General features: G+C 40.4%; 1 long non-coding RNA gene across 1 annotated transcript in view; it reads left to right on the top strand.

Moving 5' to 3' along the window:
- LOC110389907 overlaps positions 1-6,056 on the top strand; it is a 39,952-nt gene extending 33,896 nt beyond the window's left edge. Inside the window, exon 5 of the long non-coding RNA XR_002433438.1 lies at positions 3,585-6,056. This is a non-coding gene — a long non-coding RNA (uncharacterized LOC110389907). The remainder of the gene's footprint in view (positions 1-3,584) is intronic.

The following is a 15,872-nucleotide window of genomic DNA, read 5'->3' as shown; positions in this document are numbered from 1 at the left end:
AAGTCTACGTTTGTCCTGAGCTCTAATACACTTAAAAAATACAGAGCTGAGCTGTACCTTTCAGCTGTCTTAAACTGGGTATTTGCCACATTCCACAGGAAAAAAAGTAAAAAATAAAAAATCCACAGTAAATTTGTGCAATCACTTCTCTGTGAAAGCTGTCATCTACGCTACTTCATTTCTGTCACCGTTAAGCTTACATTGCATGGTACTGAGAAATAGGGCCTGTGCCTCACAGCCTTGGTAATGCAGTCTTGAAAGGACAATAGACAAGAGACGGAAGTAACTCTTTTATACAGAAAAAAATCACAGATACAGAAGCCACAAAGATGCTCATGCAAATGCCTCCTCAAAAGGGCACTGGTCTTCCAAATCTCCTCTTGTCATAATCCTGATTCAGCCAAGCTGTGCTAAGCACCATTTATAAGCAAGTAAATTTGACACACTGAGTTCGACCAAAGCATGTTCCCACTGTCTGGTACTAGCTACATAGTGTTAAAATGATGTCTGCTCTTTCAGCTTCTCGTTTTCAAAAATCTGAATGTGTTTTTTTTTTCTGGAAATGGAAAAGTTACCTCTCAGCATATATAAATTCATGTAACAATATCAGCTTCCATCACTGAATTCACATATTTTGCTTCAGATTTGATCTCATAAAAGTTTATTTCACTTTAAAAAAAGAATTTTTGGATCCTAAAGAGAACACAAAAGAAACAAAAGCATTTGAAAGGAGGTTAAACATTTGAAGAAAGCGCAGGATATTGGGCATATGTATAACAAATATTCACACTTTCTTGTTCATCTTCTCAATGGCTTCTTCATTCCTGTAAAGGATGGAATTAGACAGCAAGAATAAAAACAGGTATGCAGCCTAGGAAAAACAAGAAATCTTGATGGTGCTAAATAAATTCCTCCTATAAATCACTTCAGATGCCTCTTTCTCTGAATCTACAGCCCTGTCAGAGTGCTTTCCAGCACTTCATCAATTTGTTGTGGAGAATGAAGTGGAATGCTAACTTGGGAGGGTTCCTTTTTTCCACTGGCGTCCACTGGTGCCAGCGAATCACCAGCCCCCGAGGTTGTCACAGCTGAGAAGTCAGCATATTGAATGTATCTGGACAAACTGTAGCCTATTTTGAAAACTGCTCAGCTGAGCTCTTATTCTACATGGCAATATTAATAGAGTGAACACTGATAAAATTAATAAACATGAAAAGGACAAAACAATCCCCTGAGTGCAAAATGAAAGGTACAAAAGTAAACGTATTTGTTTCCTGTCTCATTTCCTTATCCAGAATGGTTAATAACTTACAGATTATTTTCCAGTACTACAAATGGCATTTTCTAACAGGTACGTCAAAGAGGGCTGACAATTAAAATGCATCCTCCAAGAAGAAGGATTTTAGAGGCTCAGAGCTCATAATAAGGCGGGACCATTGCTGTTCCTCAGTGCATCTTCAGAAATATAAATCCACTCTTGATGGCTTACATTAGCAACTTGGTGCACTGGGACTTCACACAATGACACCAATTAAACGTAATGAAAGTTCTGCAGCTGAATTCCCATATGCCCCCAGATGAAAATGTACTTCTAATGGTGTTTGATCTTGTATTTGTTTTCTCTACGAGCATTATGTGTTTTCTATCTTTTATGTCTCAAAGACTTGCAGCACAATTTCCATTTTTTGCAGCCCCTGTGTCCACATGTTCTAATCATGTGTTTTTTCCTCATCAGATGAATTTGAGCAGCGTTTGTTTGCTCTGATGGATATAGCAGAGAATACCAATGCATTCCACTGATCTCTACTACCATCTCTACCTGCCAAATTGGATACTGACCTTGCTCATTTGTGCAGGCTCCAGTAATTTGCTTACTGCATTCCATTCTTCTGATCAGGCTTTGCATACGTTTTCCTAAAACTGTTTTTCTTTTCCCTCCTTTCTGCCTTCTATCTTGAATTTCTTCTCAACTATGTAATCAAGCAAGAACCACTGCTCATTATATATTAATGGGCTGTATGATCCCAAAGCTTTTATCAGACCTTTTTCCCTGATTTAAAAAAAAAAAAAAAGCAGTGACTTCATCATTGGTCTTAAAAGTAAGTAGATCTGTTCCTTTTTAATGTATCAGTGACAAATTCACTGTTCATGTAACCATTTTCATAGGTAATATTCTGGTCTGCATAGGTTCAGACTTCACTTAGGTGTCATAATGTACAGGAGAACTACAGGAAGTTTCTCTGTTCTTACAGTGCAGTTGCTGAGATTGCAGTTTGGCCTAATGCACTGAATAGAAATTTACAAGTATTTGTAAAAACATTAGGTTTTGTTTTGATCTTACATGAACTCAACACAAGAGGGGAAAGACTCAAAAAGTCTGTTTGTCTTGTGTGTCAAGGAGTAGCAAGAGCAGAGTAACTCTACAGGACAGGACAAACCAGAAAGGAGCAAGTACGCAAGACGGTGCCACCACCAGAACATGGCTGCAGCACAGCTGAGCAGGCCAAGAGACTCACACAAGAGAAAATGATGAATCGGGTGCAGGGTCCATCCAGGGAACCCAGCCAGAAGCAGCAGAAGATGGGACCAGAAACAGGACTGTAAACCAGTATACAACATAGGTCCAAGAGCCATCTCAGAGATAGGACTGAAAGAACAGGCAGACTTAAAGCACAGACCAGGCAAGCAGTAAATGTCCATGCCTGAGCTTGCACAGAGCTCATGGACCATGAGCAGAGTGTGGAGGTCTGAGATGAAGGCAGTTAAAGCCCTCTTTGTACACACACAGTCATGACAGTTGGGTCTTGGATGAATTTCTTAGTGCCAAGTTTTTCACATGTTTCATCTAACTCCTATCAGCTTTGAAATTAGAACCGAAATAAATGAGAACGAGCTGTTAAAATTTCTGTAGAAACTTGGTTCCAAATGCAAATTATATTTAGCTATTAGACATGTAAGAAGCTTTCAGAGAAGCCACTGAGGTCAGTAAGGCCATTTATTGAGTTGGAAAATACATTTTAGCTTTAATCCCCTGCCTCTTAGCACTGCTGTCTTCAAGATATTCTCATGCAGATTAAGTAGTTCCTGTCCACAATGCATGTGATAAGCAAAAACTTCTACAAAGTGCAACTTGTTATAGTAGAAGTTACTTAGCATGGTAATCGTAACGTTAAAGAGTAGACATTCATACCACCTAAAGCCAATGACAGGTAAGATCTAGTAGAATTAATTCAGAATTGTCCCTTTCCATGTTCCTGTGCTTTCACCAGCTTGCTCTGCACTAACAGATATGTGATACATTGAAAACAGAGAAACATTTCCTTGTAGTTCTTCAATATGTGAAACGAAGGAACAGTCATAAGGAAATATGAACTTCATATATCTGTGTCTTGATGACAAAAATATATATATATATTTTGTAATAAATACCCTAGAATCTCACAGTGCCTTATGGAACATCCAGGTGAGCTGGAACAAGACTCATAAGAACACAAGCATGATACAAGACTGCTTTCAGACAGATGCATTTATTACAAGGATCGCTCCTCCACATCCAGATGACAGATGACACTGTTATCTTGCAGATCCCAAATACTATCATCGCATTTGACTTGAGAGCTGCAGCTCAGGCTTTTGGCCAGACATCTCGGACATCTGAGGGACAAGATGCTGAAACTCATAATTTGAAAGCAGAAAGTGTATAGTATACAAATCAACCTCTAATACACTCCTTTGTGTCTTTTTTTGGTAGTAAATATTATATACCTATTAGTCATCTTCAAAGCTTGTTCTCAGTTTTTAATGGTTCAGCCATGTGGCTACATGGATAAGTTACTCATTTTGTAGTAATGCTGTCTTTGGAAGGTGAGCCACTACTATCTGAGTGCTATAGGAGTATGTTGAGCAAAATTCACCCTGACATGACAGCTTTGTTCTGGGCAGCCACACAGATCAGTTTATGGGATTTCCAGACAGTATTCACATCCTCTCAATGCTGAACGCTCCATTTCAGCCCCACGTATCCATGCTTGGCTCAAAACTGAATGACTCCACATTTATGTTACTGGAACTCCTTTGGATAAGTTGGTATAAAGTACTGCTGTGGAAGAACACAGTGATAGAATATGCTATCTATCTTCATTTTCAGGACACTAAGGCTACCTCCCTTACCTACCTCCCAGATAAACAGAAAAATCCTGCTTCAAACTGCTGCTTCAGTATGTACTTTACAGTTATTGTTTGGGATCCTTAAAGCCTTTATTATTTTCTGTATATTTCTGAGCATCCTTACTGGATCAATCTGATTTGTTGTTGTTTTTTTTTTTTTCCCCCACAGAAAACTGGCATTAAGTGGTCCTTTTCCCAGCAATAATAATCTCACTTACTATAAATTATTTTATTTGTAGTGCCTTGGAGACACTCTAATGCTTTTACATAACAAAAGAACCACTTATTTCCAAATATTTTAAAACTTGTTCTCATTTTTTCCATCATTTTTAGTACGAAAATCATTGAATTTGATGGAAAAAAAAATGCTGTTTTATTTAAAAAATCATGTACATAAGTGTATGTTTAATCATGTGAAGGGAAACACCTATTTCTTAAATATGCAAAAGAAAATATGAACTTTATGTAGATAAATAAAACAAAAAGTAAATGAAAGAAGTAAATTATGCACTGGAATGAGCTTTTCATTGACACTCATGTTAAAGATGACAGCTGTTTACATGGAAGAGATGCCTGATAACAAGGCAAATTTTCGAAACCAAACTTGCACCAGCATGACTTTGATTTCTAGCAAGTCTAGCTGAAAGAAGGAAACTTTAAAAACCAATATTAGAGGGAGAGTGAGGTCATATTATGGGCTAAGAGTTTACATAATCCTTCTTACATAATGTCAGCAATAATTTAGTCATGTAAGGCTGTTCATTGTAAAACAGTGAGAGGCTGAACAGCTTACTACAGCAGCATAAAAATAAAAGAAAATAATTTTATATTCCAAGTACTTACTAACTCCGTTTCAGATGAGAAATTATTCTGTTACCCCTTATATGAGCCCAGTATGCTTTCTGGAGGCTCAAACCAGCCAGCACTCATGCTGGAAGCTTTTTCAACAAGTACCAGGGTGGCAATTCCAAGGTAAGCTTCTAAATAAGTCCTCATGTGTAGCTATGTAGCCTCATCTGAAGTGACGTAGATGACACCCAAGAGGCTGAAAATATTTAGCACATCCAAATCAAGTGTAGCGCGGATGCAAATGTTGGTCCTCCTGAAAGAGCTCATGATGAGTGGCTGTGTGATGGGAAGCAGCTCGCATGGCTAATGGACCAGGCATCAAGGTGGCCATAGGATGTCACATGGAAAGGGTAGTCTGTGAAGAATGGTGAGGCTGAGTGGGATGTGGGCCGCAAGTTGTTAGTATTTCTATATAAATGCTGCAAATTTTATTTCTATGTAATTATTTTTGTTCATTGTAGAATTGTAACAGCTTTCAATTCAAGGCTTGTGGGAGAATATGGTGAACATGTGTAAGAGCATACAGGTGTGTGTGTTTGAAAGACTGCTGGTGCTGTTCAACAAACGCAGTTTTACTCCCACGTGAGAGGAAGAAGGAACTACCAGTAACAATTCAGTGGATTTGATGTTCAGGGTGTACAGAACTTTGTGGTACTATTCTGAGTTAAAGACATTGTTCCACTGAAGGCAGTCATCCAGACCTCTTCTTATGTGAAGGACTACAGTGGAAGCCAGAGCTACAAATTAATTTTTACCTTGTTATGGCATACAAGATGCATCAATATCAAATCATAGTATCAAAACTTCTGCCTTCTCTGAACTGCCAGTAGGGCTTAGAGAACAATCAACAAAAAGTCAAGATTCTCCAGGCTGTGATGATTTTGGTTTGGTCAGACCACTTTCCCTTGACTTTGATGCTTGCTTCCCATGAACTTTGGATCACTTGTTTTTTATGGAAGTAGTTGTCAGCATTTCCAGAGAGCACTGTTCTGATGTATCACTATGATTATTCATTGATGTGACTACTTTTTAAACAATTATGTACGTATTTATTGTGCTGTATTACACTTGTAAAACTAAACATTCTAATAGTTATAAATAATAACTGGTATAATTTGTTTTCCTACATACTTAGAGGAAACATACATATTTCAGCCTAGACAAATTGATTTTCTATAGGAGAAAGTACATACACACGTACTCAGTGGAACCAAAAGATTTTCATCTGTCATCACATCAGTTTCAAAAATGCTTACTGCAATTGACTGATATTCAACAACTAGACAGGCAACTGAGATAGCAATGGAGATGATTTTCTGTAGGAATGTACAGTACACTAAAAATGCCAATACTGGTCTTTTTACTTTATGCAGTGCTGTCAAAAAGTGGTGCAAATCTTTACATTCAGTATAGGTTCTGTCATGATGCTGCAATTAAGAGGAAAAGCCACACTGATTTTCCAGTAAGAATTCTATTTTTTTTATTCTTAGCTCTCAGGGAGCCAAGTTATTAGCTATCAGTGGGGGTTGCAGGATGTGTGAACTCTGCTTTTTAGTGGCAAGAGAGATTAATGGGAGTTCTAGTGTCTCTCCGCTGACAAGAAGCCCATTTCCATTTTTGCTTTTAAAACAAAGCTCTGCATTTCTCGTAATTTGCAGGAAAGACATCAGGGTTGATACATAGGGTTGCTATGAAAGTAATGCCTCTTGTTTTTTTTTTCCATGGAAACTAGTACAGATACAAAAAGCACAATAACACTATTTGATAGAGAAAATTCAGAGCTACAAAACACTACTTTGAAATGTAGTCACCACCATTAGCTATGCATTTTTGCTAGCGACGAACAAGAGCCTGCATGCCACGCTTGTAAAAATCTGCATGGTCTTCCAGAGCATGGCTTGTCTTTCACATCACTGTCACCATTGCTGAAACGTACCACCCACCACCTCACTGTGCTCACATCCACTGTTTGGTCTCCATAAGCGTTCCACAAGTGTTGATGAATGTCAGTGGGTGCCATTTTTTCCACATGGAGGAATTCAGTGACACACCTTTGATTTATACACACTTATACATCAGACACTATTCTGTCAGACTGTCCCTCTGCAGCCATCTGTCACACAGCAACAAAATATAATGGGATATTGGTGGGAAGCTTCATCCTCTACTACCACACTACCAACATCTGCCTCTGACATCATGGGCCAACATAAAATAGGAAGAGTTACTTTTGAAGCAGCCTTCATACAAAGAAAACAATATATATTCAGCTTCCCTTCTGAGACATGGCATCCTGATTGTCACAATTTGTCACACAGTGGCAAATAAGAATGCAAAGCACTGCACAGTTGGGTTTGTTGGAAAGAACAGTTTAGTGCAGACTGCTATAGTATGTTGAGACTTCATAACCCTCCCACCTTCCAGTCAATGAACCCGCATGTTGACTTTGCATTCCCCTCCAGAGCTTTTGACTTACATGTTTTTCCTCTGTCTGCTGCAAAGAGTTTCACAGAAATCTGTGCTGAAATAGGATCAACCCATGTCCTTTGTCAAACTGCTCTTTCCCAGAGAGGCTTGCCTTTGGGAGCTGTGGGGAGTGAAACACCGAACAAACCATTCTCTGTCTCCACTAATTTCTGTAGACAGAGTAATAACAGAGAATTTCATTCACCCTAGAAACTAGCTTTTTGATTTATTGTGTAATCATTAATTTCCTCCTTTCCTTTTCCCAGTCCACAGCTACAGATAAGAGTTTGCAAAAGCCTTTTAATCTGTTTCTGTGACATAGTGCTTAACTCCTAGGCTACTACAGTTCTCTCCATACCTAAGTTGTCCGAGAATTGACTGCAATATATTATTTAAACTACAAGATCAGCTGTAGCTTTTATGCCAGTCCTGATAAGAGAGCATCCAAAAGATCAATTGTTTTTCTCTGTAGAGAGCAGAAAGGACTGAGGAGGTCCTTTGGTCATGCAGTGGTGGAGTTTACACTCATGAGGAATATGGGACAGACATTAGGATTGCAAATTTTAGGAAAGCCACCTTCCTGCTCTTTGGGGAGTTAGGCAGCAAAACACCCTGGGGAACTGTCTTGCAGAACAGCAGAGCAGAGCTGGCAGATCTTTAAGGAAGCTTCTCTTCCCTCTTCCCTCTTCCCTCTTCCCTCTTCCCTCTTCCCTCTTCCCTCTTCCCTCTTCCCTCTTCCCTCTTCCCTCTTCCCTCTTCCCTCTNTTCCCTCTTCCCTCTTCCCTCTTCCCTCTTCCCTCTTCCCTCTTCCCTCTTCCCTCTTCCCTCTTCCCTCTTCCCTCTTCCCTCTTCCCTCTTCCTTCTTCTTTCCTTCCCTCTCCTTCCCTTCCCTCTCCTTCCCTTCCCTCTCCTTCCCTTCCCTCTCCTTCCCTTCCCTCTCCTTCCCTTCCCTCTCCTTCCCTTCCCTCTCCGTCCCTCTCCTCTCCATCCCTCTCCTCTCCATCCTGTCAGGAAGACCAAGGTCCAGCTGGAACTGGACTTGTCAAGGGACACAAAGAAATAGATTAAAAAAAAAAAAAAACAGCTTCTATGGGTACATCAGCTGGAGGAGGAAAGTCCAGGAAGGCATATCCTTCCGACTGAGAAATACAGGCAGGCTGGTAACAAAGGACGAGGAAAAGGCTGAGGATTTCAACAACATTTTTTGGCTCTGTCTTCACTGGCAAATGAAGATGCCAAGCTGTGTGGTGTGGTCAACATGCATGACGGACAGGATGCCATCCAAAGAGATCTAGACAGGCTGAGGGAGAAGAAAAGGGAGATCTGAGAGCTGCCTTTCAGTATCTAGAGGGGGGCTATAAGAAAGAAGACTTTTCAGCAGGGTCGTGGTGATAGAACAGTGGGAAATGGTTTCAAACTGAAAGAGATGAGATTGAGGTTGGACATAAGGAAGAAATTTTTTTACAGTGAGGGCGGTGAGGCACTGGAACAGGTTGCCCAGAGAGGCGGGGGATGCCCCGTCCTTGGAGACATTCAAGGTCAGGCTGGACCAGGCTCTGAGCATCCTGATGTAGCTGTAGGTATCCCTGTTCATTGCAGGGGAGTTGGACTAGATGACCTTTTAACATCCCTGTCAATTCAAACTCTTCTATGATTCTATAAAATTAACAGCGTAAGGATTTTAGTCAAGATAATTAAGGATGATTGGTGCTCTTCTGAGCCATCTAGGAATTTTGTGGTATTAGTGGTGAGTACTGCAATGTAGAAAGGAGCTAAGTGAGACCAGTGCAGCAGTGAAGGCAAAGGGTGAGTTGGGAAGGACGAAAGTGATGTGTTTGGGAACTATAGAGGCAGGAACAAGGCAGCGAGAAGACAAGCGGAGATCTGGATGGAGGGAGGGCATAGCTTCATGCTGTGGACTTGAAATCTTCAGTAGATCATCTTGTTTTTACCAAAAAAAAAAAGCATCAGTGAAATAATAAATGAAGGTATTCCATAAAATTTATGACTATTTTGCACTGTAAATCTCACTTGCCTGCCTTTGGCCTACAAAGGTCAAAACCTTTTCTAGAATTTGCTGCAGAAGGACAGGGTGTCTAGCAGAGTGATAAAGATCTGAAGTAATGTCAACAGTTTTCTGTTTTAGAGCAGAATGCTGAAATGATGAAAAACAAAACCATGTTCAGCAAAGTTTCTTTATTTCCATACATGTTTTCCACAGTTGCTCTGCACTAATTTTAGCACCATAAAACAATGGGAGGAAGAATGTACATGACAGAGTTTTGTACACAGGGCAGCAGGGAGGCTTTCGGAGCCTCGTCAGGTTCTGAGTCACAAATGGGATGTCCAAATTTGCTGTCCTTGGGAATCCCCATCCTTGTTCGAGTACAGCTTCACTGTTATTGTCTGAGCCTGCAATTTTACTCTCTTGCAACAGTTTTGTTGAAACCACCTAATAAACCTTACAGCTTAATAATCTACAGCTATTTTGATGCGTTGTCCTAAAGCATCTCTAACTGCAGTCATCTGCAGTCAAAGAGTGGTCTCGGACTACCTCATCTTCTGGACCATTTTAACCACACTGTTGAGGTTGAAGAGGTATAACCCAGGCCCTTCAGATCTTATTTATGGCAGTTCTACTGGTGCACTTCCTACCCTTGAGAAAAGACATCCGTACTGGCAAAAGAACTCTCTTGCTGTTGCTGCTTCTACCATTTCCTGGAGTACAGTATCTTTAATGACTTTTATGTTGGTACATCTATGGCTTTAGACATTGGATCAAACTCACTGAAGGGGAGCTAAGTCAATTCAAAGTACCTTGCTTCTCATATGAGCCAAGCAAATGCAGACAGCTTCTCTTATCCTGCAGAGACTTGTTTTGTCTATCTAAGGACTCCTCCAGGGTGTCTGCCAGCACGGTTGTCAGAGAGGTGTGTGACACTTTTCCCTGCACTCTTAACCAGCATGTCTCTGCCAGTAAAACTTCCAAGTTTAGACTGGCCATAGTGTGAATTGCAGCTGTATCGTTAACTCTTATTTCTGTATTAGAAGAGGAGAGTTCTGTATTGCTGTCAAGTAGCTTTATAATCACAATTATAGTAAGGGTTCTATCAGCATTGGCACTCTGGTATAAGTGAGAATAAGGCCATTTCTCTATCACACACCCTGCTGACAATAAAACGGCTTGACTGCAATCAGCTCTGAACGTGAAAAACTATTTGATTTGCTGACTGAGACACATTCACACATCACCGCTGAAATTTGTTGTCATGCAGTTTTAGTGGTGGTTTTGAAAGAAACCTGGTAGCCAAGTGCTAAAATGCAAGAAATACCAAAATAACTTTGATGGGTTTCTTCATGTTTCCTGACTGGTGGCATTGCCTTTATTTGCAGGTTTGTTGGGCTGGCCAAGAGTTTTTGTTTGATAATTCATGCAGTTCTTAATGAGATATGATTCTGTGGCCTCTTCAAAGGCTTTCTAAAGCTGCAAGTAAGGCTACACCTGGATGTCATGCATTTTATTTTCAATGAGGTTGTTCAAGAGGAAAAAAGGGTTGGCTGACAAAATGCTGGAGTATACGAATGGCATACCAGGATGAACAGACATGCATTAACCTTATAATTTTAACAGCTGTACAATCAAGATAACTTATCATATTATGTCTCCTACCAGATGTTGTGGGACACATCATGTGTGTGCTTTTTTGCAAACTGTGAGGAACTGCAAGGTATTTTAAAAGACATTGTGTGTACACTGCTGCTGAGAGGGAACAGTTTTTTCTATTTTCCAGGGAATTCCACAATTTGAGAACTGTTACTACTCCAAAATAATGTTGGAAAAAAAACCTGCAAATATCTTCCAGGGACCACAGAATCACAGAATGGTCTGGAGTAGAAGAGACATTAAAAACAATCTAGTATCAATCTCCCCTGCCATCGGCTGGTCTTCCCCCACCAGATCAGGCTGCCCAGGGCCCCATCCAACCTGGCCTTGAACACCTCCAGGGATGAGACATCCACAGCTTCTCTGGGCAGCCTGTGCCAGTGCCTCACCACCCTTGGAGTAAAGAATTTCCTCCTAACATCTAACATAAACATCCCTTCTTTTAGTTTAAAGCCATTGTTCCTTGTTCTATCCCTATCTTCCTTTGTAAAAAGTTGATTTCTCTCCTGTTTATGAGCTCCTTTTAAATACTGGAAGGCTGCAATGAGGTCTCCTTGGAGCCTTCTCTTCTCCAGGATGAACAAGCCCAAATCCCACAGCCTTTCTTCACAGGAGAGGTCCTCCATCCCTCTGAGCACCTTCATGGCTCTCCTCTGGACCTGTTCCAACAGCTCCACATCTTTCTTGTGATGGGGGCCCCAGGCCTGAACACAGTACTGCGGGTGGTGCCTCATGAGGGCAGAGCATAGAGCAACAGTCCTCTCCCTCTCCCTGCTGGCCACCCCTCTTTTGATGCAGCTCAGACTACAGTAGGCCTTCTGGGTTGCAAGCGCACACTGCAGGCTCATGTCCAGTCTTCTTTGTCCACCAGAACCCCCAAGTCCTTCTCTGCAGGGGGCTTTCAATTTTTTTTCTCCCAGTCTGGATGTCTGGCACTGCTCCATTCCAAGTGCAACACCTTGGACTTGGATTGTTGAACCTCGTTGTGTTCATGTGGGCCAACTTTTCAAGCTTATCCGGGTCCCTTTGGATGGCATTCCTTCCTTCTGTCATATCAACTGCACCAAAATTGTATGAGAATTGAGAATCTCAAGTCTTTTAGCTTGGAGATGTGTCTGGGAAAGATGTGACTTTGCATTTAGGCTGGTTTCAGTATCATGTGGAGAAGCTGAAGGAAGCAATGTGTACATCAGCACTCATGTCAGAGGGTGTATAAGAAGAAGGTGTTTGTAGCAGTAGCACCTGTCTTCCCACACAACAAGATTTCTAAGCTAATTATATAGTAGCTAATGCATAGACTCTAAGGGTGATATTTCTTCTGCAACTCAAGAAAGCCCACTCTTCTCTGTCCCTACAGAAAAGATAGCAAGCCTTTTAATAATACTGAGAAGAATAATCCAATTCTGTTTGTGAATACTTTGTGAAATGCAGAGTCCTGTGAACATGTCAGGAAAAAGATTAACTCTTCTGTCTCTTAAGCAGTACTAAACTGTCTTAGACTGGCAGTAGTAGGGTTTAAAGGCAGACTTTTTTCAAACCTTATTCTGAAATGACAAAACTTTTGCCTCAGTTCAGAATGAATCTGAAATGGGAAAGCCTGAGAGATCTTTTCCTTGTCTTGCTTGACTGACTGTGGGAGTGCACGCCAGGCTCCAACCTCAGAACCCCAACCCTAGGCTGTGAGCTGAACAGAAATTTTCTAGCTTTTCTTGCATAATTAACATAAAACAACACTATCACAAAATTTAAGGCAAAGTGAAAAGCTGAAAATGATTATCTGGCGTTTCAGTTGAGCTGTCTGCTGGTTTTGATTATTTTTGGAATAAAATTGTGACAGTCTAGTTCTCTTTCTTAGACACATCATAAAAACAAATGGTGAAACCTCCAGGATTTTGTCTCGGAAGAGAAGCTGTGTCAAGTATGTACAGTGTCCTGTTTTCTGGATGGGTGTCACCATGAATGCAAGAGAAAAACCTGCCCTGTCTTTCATAAGCATGCCTCGGAGCAGAGGTTAGTCTGGTACCGTTCATGGCACTCATGGGATTCTCAGCTCAAGCACATACTTGATAGCCTATCACTAAGAAGCAGGAGTTAATCTAACACTGACAGTAAGCTTCCACTTCTTCCCTCTCCTTCTTGTGCATGCCTTTGCACACATGCCTTTTCTCAGTAGTAGAGGACATGTTGTTCCATCCCAACCAGTTTTCATCAGCAGATTTGGGGTAGGAATATGCTCCATGTGTCTCTGTAAATATGACTTATCTGACCTTTAAAGATGAGGACAAGTTTAATCTCAAGTTCTCTTGTCAGCTTTTCTACCCTGAACCCATTTCCCTGGGGACAAAGTGCAAAAAGCAACAGTTAGTTTCTGTAAACGTCTGCAACTGGTCCAAGGAATTTGGTAAAATTTGGGGGATATGAATATAAAGAGTACAGTGTGTTTTCTGCTTTTGCTTTTTCAGCCCCTGCATTAATCTATAATTTGTGGAATCACAGTTAGGTCATGTTATGCCGCTGACATTTTTGTATGGTGTAATCATTCCTGATTGCTGTCTCTGCCCTTTACTAGCTGGTTTCTGAATGTGGTACAGTTCTCTTGAGGGATCACAATAATAATAATAATTTTTTTTAAAAGAGTACCAGCAAAGACACTTTTTTCATCTCTGAATGTTTGAGGAAAGTAGTCCTCCCATGGAAAATGAAGCCAACTGAAATGTGAAGAGGAGTTAATACACCACCTCATCATCTTTTGCACCAGTTTCTTCCAAAGCAACAGAAACTTGCACTCATCAGCAAATCCTAAGAGGTACTGGCTGCTGGAAAGGAAGCAGTACACATCCTAGTAAGGCATGTGCCTCTCTACAAAGGGAAACAGAGGCTTTATTCACATGGAATCTGTCCTGCTTCTGCATTGTACTACATGAACCTCTCTTGACATCTTGGCAAGACCTAGCGCATGTGCCTTGTCCTTTCTGGTTATTTTCTGTGTGTCTGGATGAAGGAGTTGCCATACACACAGTGCCTTCTGGAATTTCTGTCCTGTACTGGCCTCAGTCAGTGCAACAAGGAAGCTGTTCTCTGAACAAACGATCACTCATAGTGTGAATGAAAGGCAGTGCTGTGGTCTGGCACTAGAACTGTCAACTGAGGCTTCCTGGCTGGGAAGTGTTGGGAAGGTTCCTCCAGTCTGGCCATTTGCCCAAAATCTTTACTGAGCTGTACTCCCATTCCAGATGCCTGCATCTCTGAGTTCAGGAAATCTGTAAACAATACTGTTCTGGAGCCAAAAGAGTTAGCTGCTTCAGAAGCATTGCACAGAATGTATGAGCAGTATTGCAATAGGGCATTTACAAAGGCATCCACTATTGTATCATTGGCATATTGTCTCAGGTAGCGTTTAACTCCAAATGTGTTTTAAATATTACTACAGCAAATCTCATTCTGAAAGGACAAAATGTTGTGCCTGAAGTCTTTTTCATTCTACTTCTACAAAACGGTGAGCTGTGCCTGAGGCCTTTTCAAAAGCAGCAAAGATACCTTTGAACGAGCACATTCAGGCCAGTCATGGTGATGCTAACTCCAGCTAAGTATCTGCTAAATGCTTCCTAGAGGTAATCATCATCTGATAAGTCATTAGCTGGTGCGTTTGAGAGAGCGAACTGCGTGCACTAACAAGAGAGTTCTTTGACAGCTTACTGTAAGTGGCTCAGAACCACTGGCTATGGGTATGTTCATATGTAAATCACTAACACAGAAATAAGGAGTCGGAGGTGTGAGAGTTCACTAGAGTCGAGCATTTCTCAGCAGGTTTATGAGGAGGTTTCATACCACTTTCGTTCTTCTGTCCTCCTCCCGGTTCTATGATTGTCCATAAAACAAATGACAGAAATGTATTTTAAATAATTTGTTTCCAAGCATACATCTCAATAGGAACAAACAAAGAAAAAAAAATGAGGAAACAAAATTAAATGGATACGCAAAGTTTAGGCAAATTTAAAGGTGTTTATAAATCAGAACCATTATGGTAGTTCTTCACTATGTGCCGTGTGGATCAATTGTTTAGTGAAAAAAGCCGAAACATCTTCTGAACTTAAGATTTATTTCTTGAATATGAATGCTCTGTATTCTTTAAATTTAATCTTTTCAACATTTAAGCCATTTTGTGCCATTTTGTGCTCTTGTAAATTATAATATGTTGTATCCCTGGTCAGCTGGGTTATCTATACAATGTTAATATTAGCGATTCTTTCAAATAATATGTTATCTGAATCAACCCCATGAAATCTCAACAGGAAATCAATCCTTTTTTTTTTAATGCTAGTGCCTATTACCACAAAAATTATAGAGTTATACAAAAAATTTACTGGCACCTTACTTTTGAAAATCTGATCTTTAATATCTTTGCTATTTCTCACGTGTAGAAACTCTATGAGATCTAATTGGTCTCTGCATTTTTTTTTAATTAATATAATTTAAGTCTGGATGAGACCATTGTCATTATTTAATCTGATGTTTTGCAGAAGAGTGACTGATACACAGAGCTTTCCAAGACCAGGGGGAATTTATTTTGCTTCGTACAGTGATAGAAGAATGACAAGCTCTGCTGCTTGCAATTGAACTATACCCTATTTTTCAGAAAGGTAATCAATTTAGAGACTTCAGGGGTGCAATTTATCAACAGTGATTTCAGTCTTTGGTGATTTTGTAGATCCTGCCTCTAGTTAAC

The sequence above is a fragment of the Numida meleagris genome, chromosome Z (assembly GCF_002078875.1).
Source record: "Numida meleagris isolate 19003 breed g44 Domestic line chromosome Z, NumMel1.0, whole genome shotgun sequence".
Taxonomy (NCBI): Eukaryota; Metazoa; Chordata; class Aves; order Galliformes; family Numididae; genus Numida; species Numida meleagris.
Note: the sequence above shows the minus strand (reverse complement) of the source record. Positions and strands in the feature narration are given on the sequence as shown.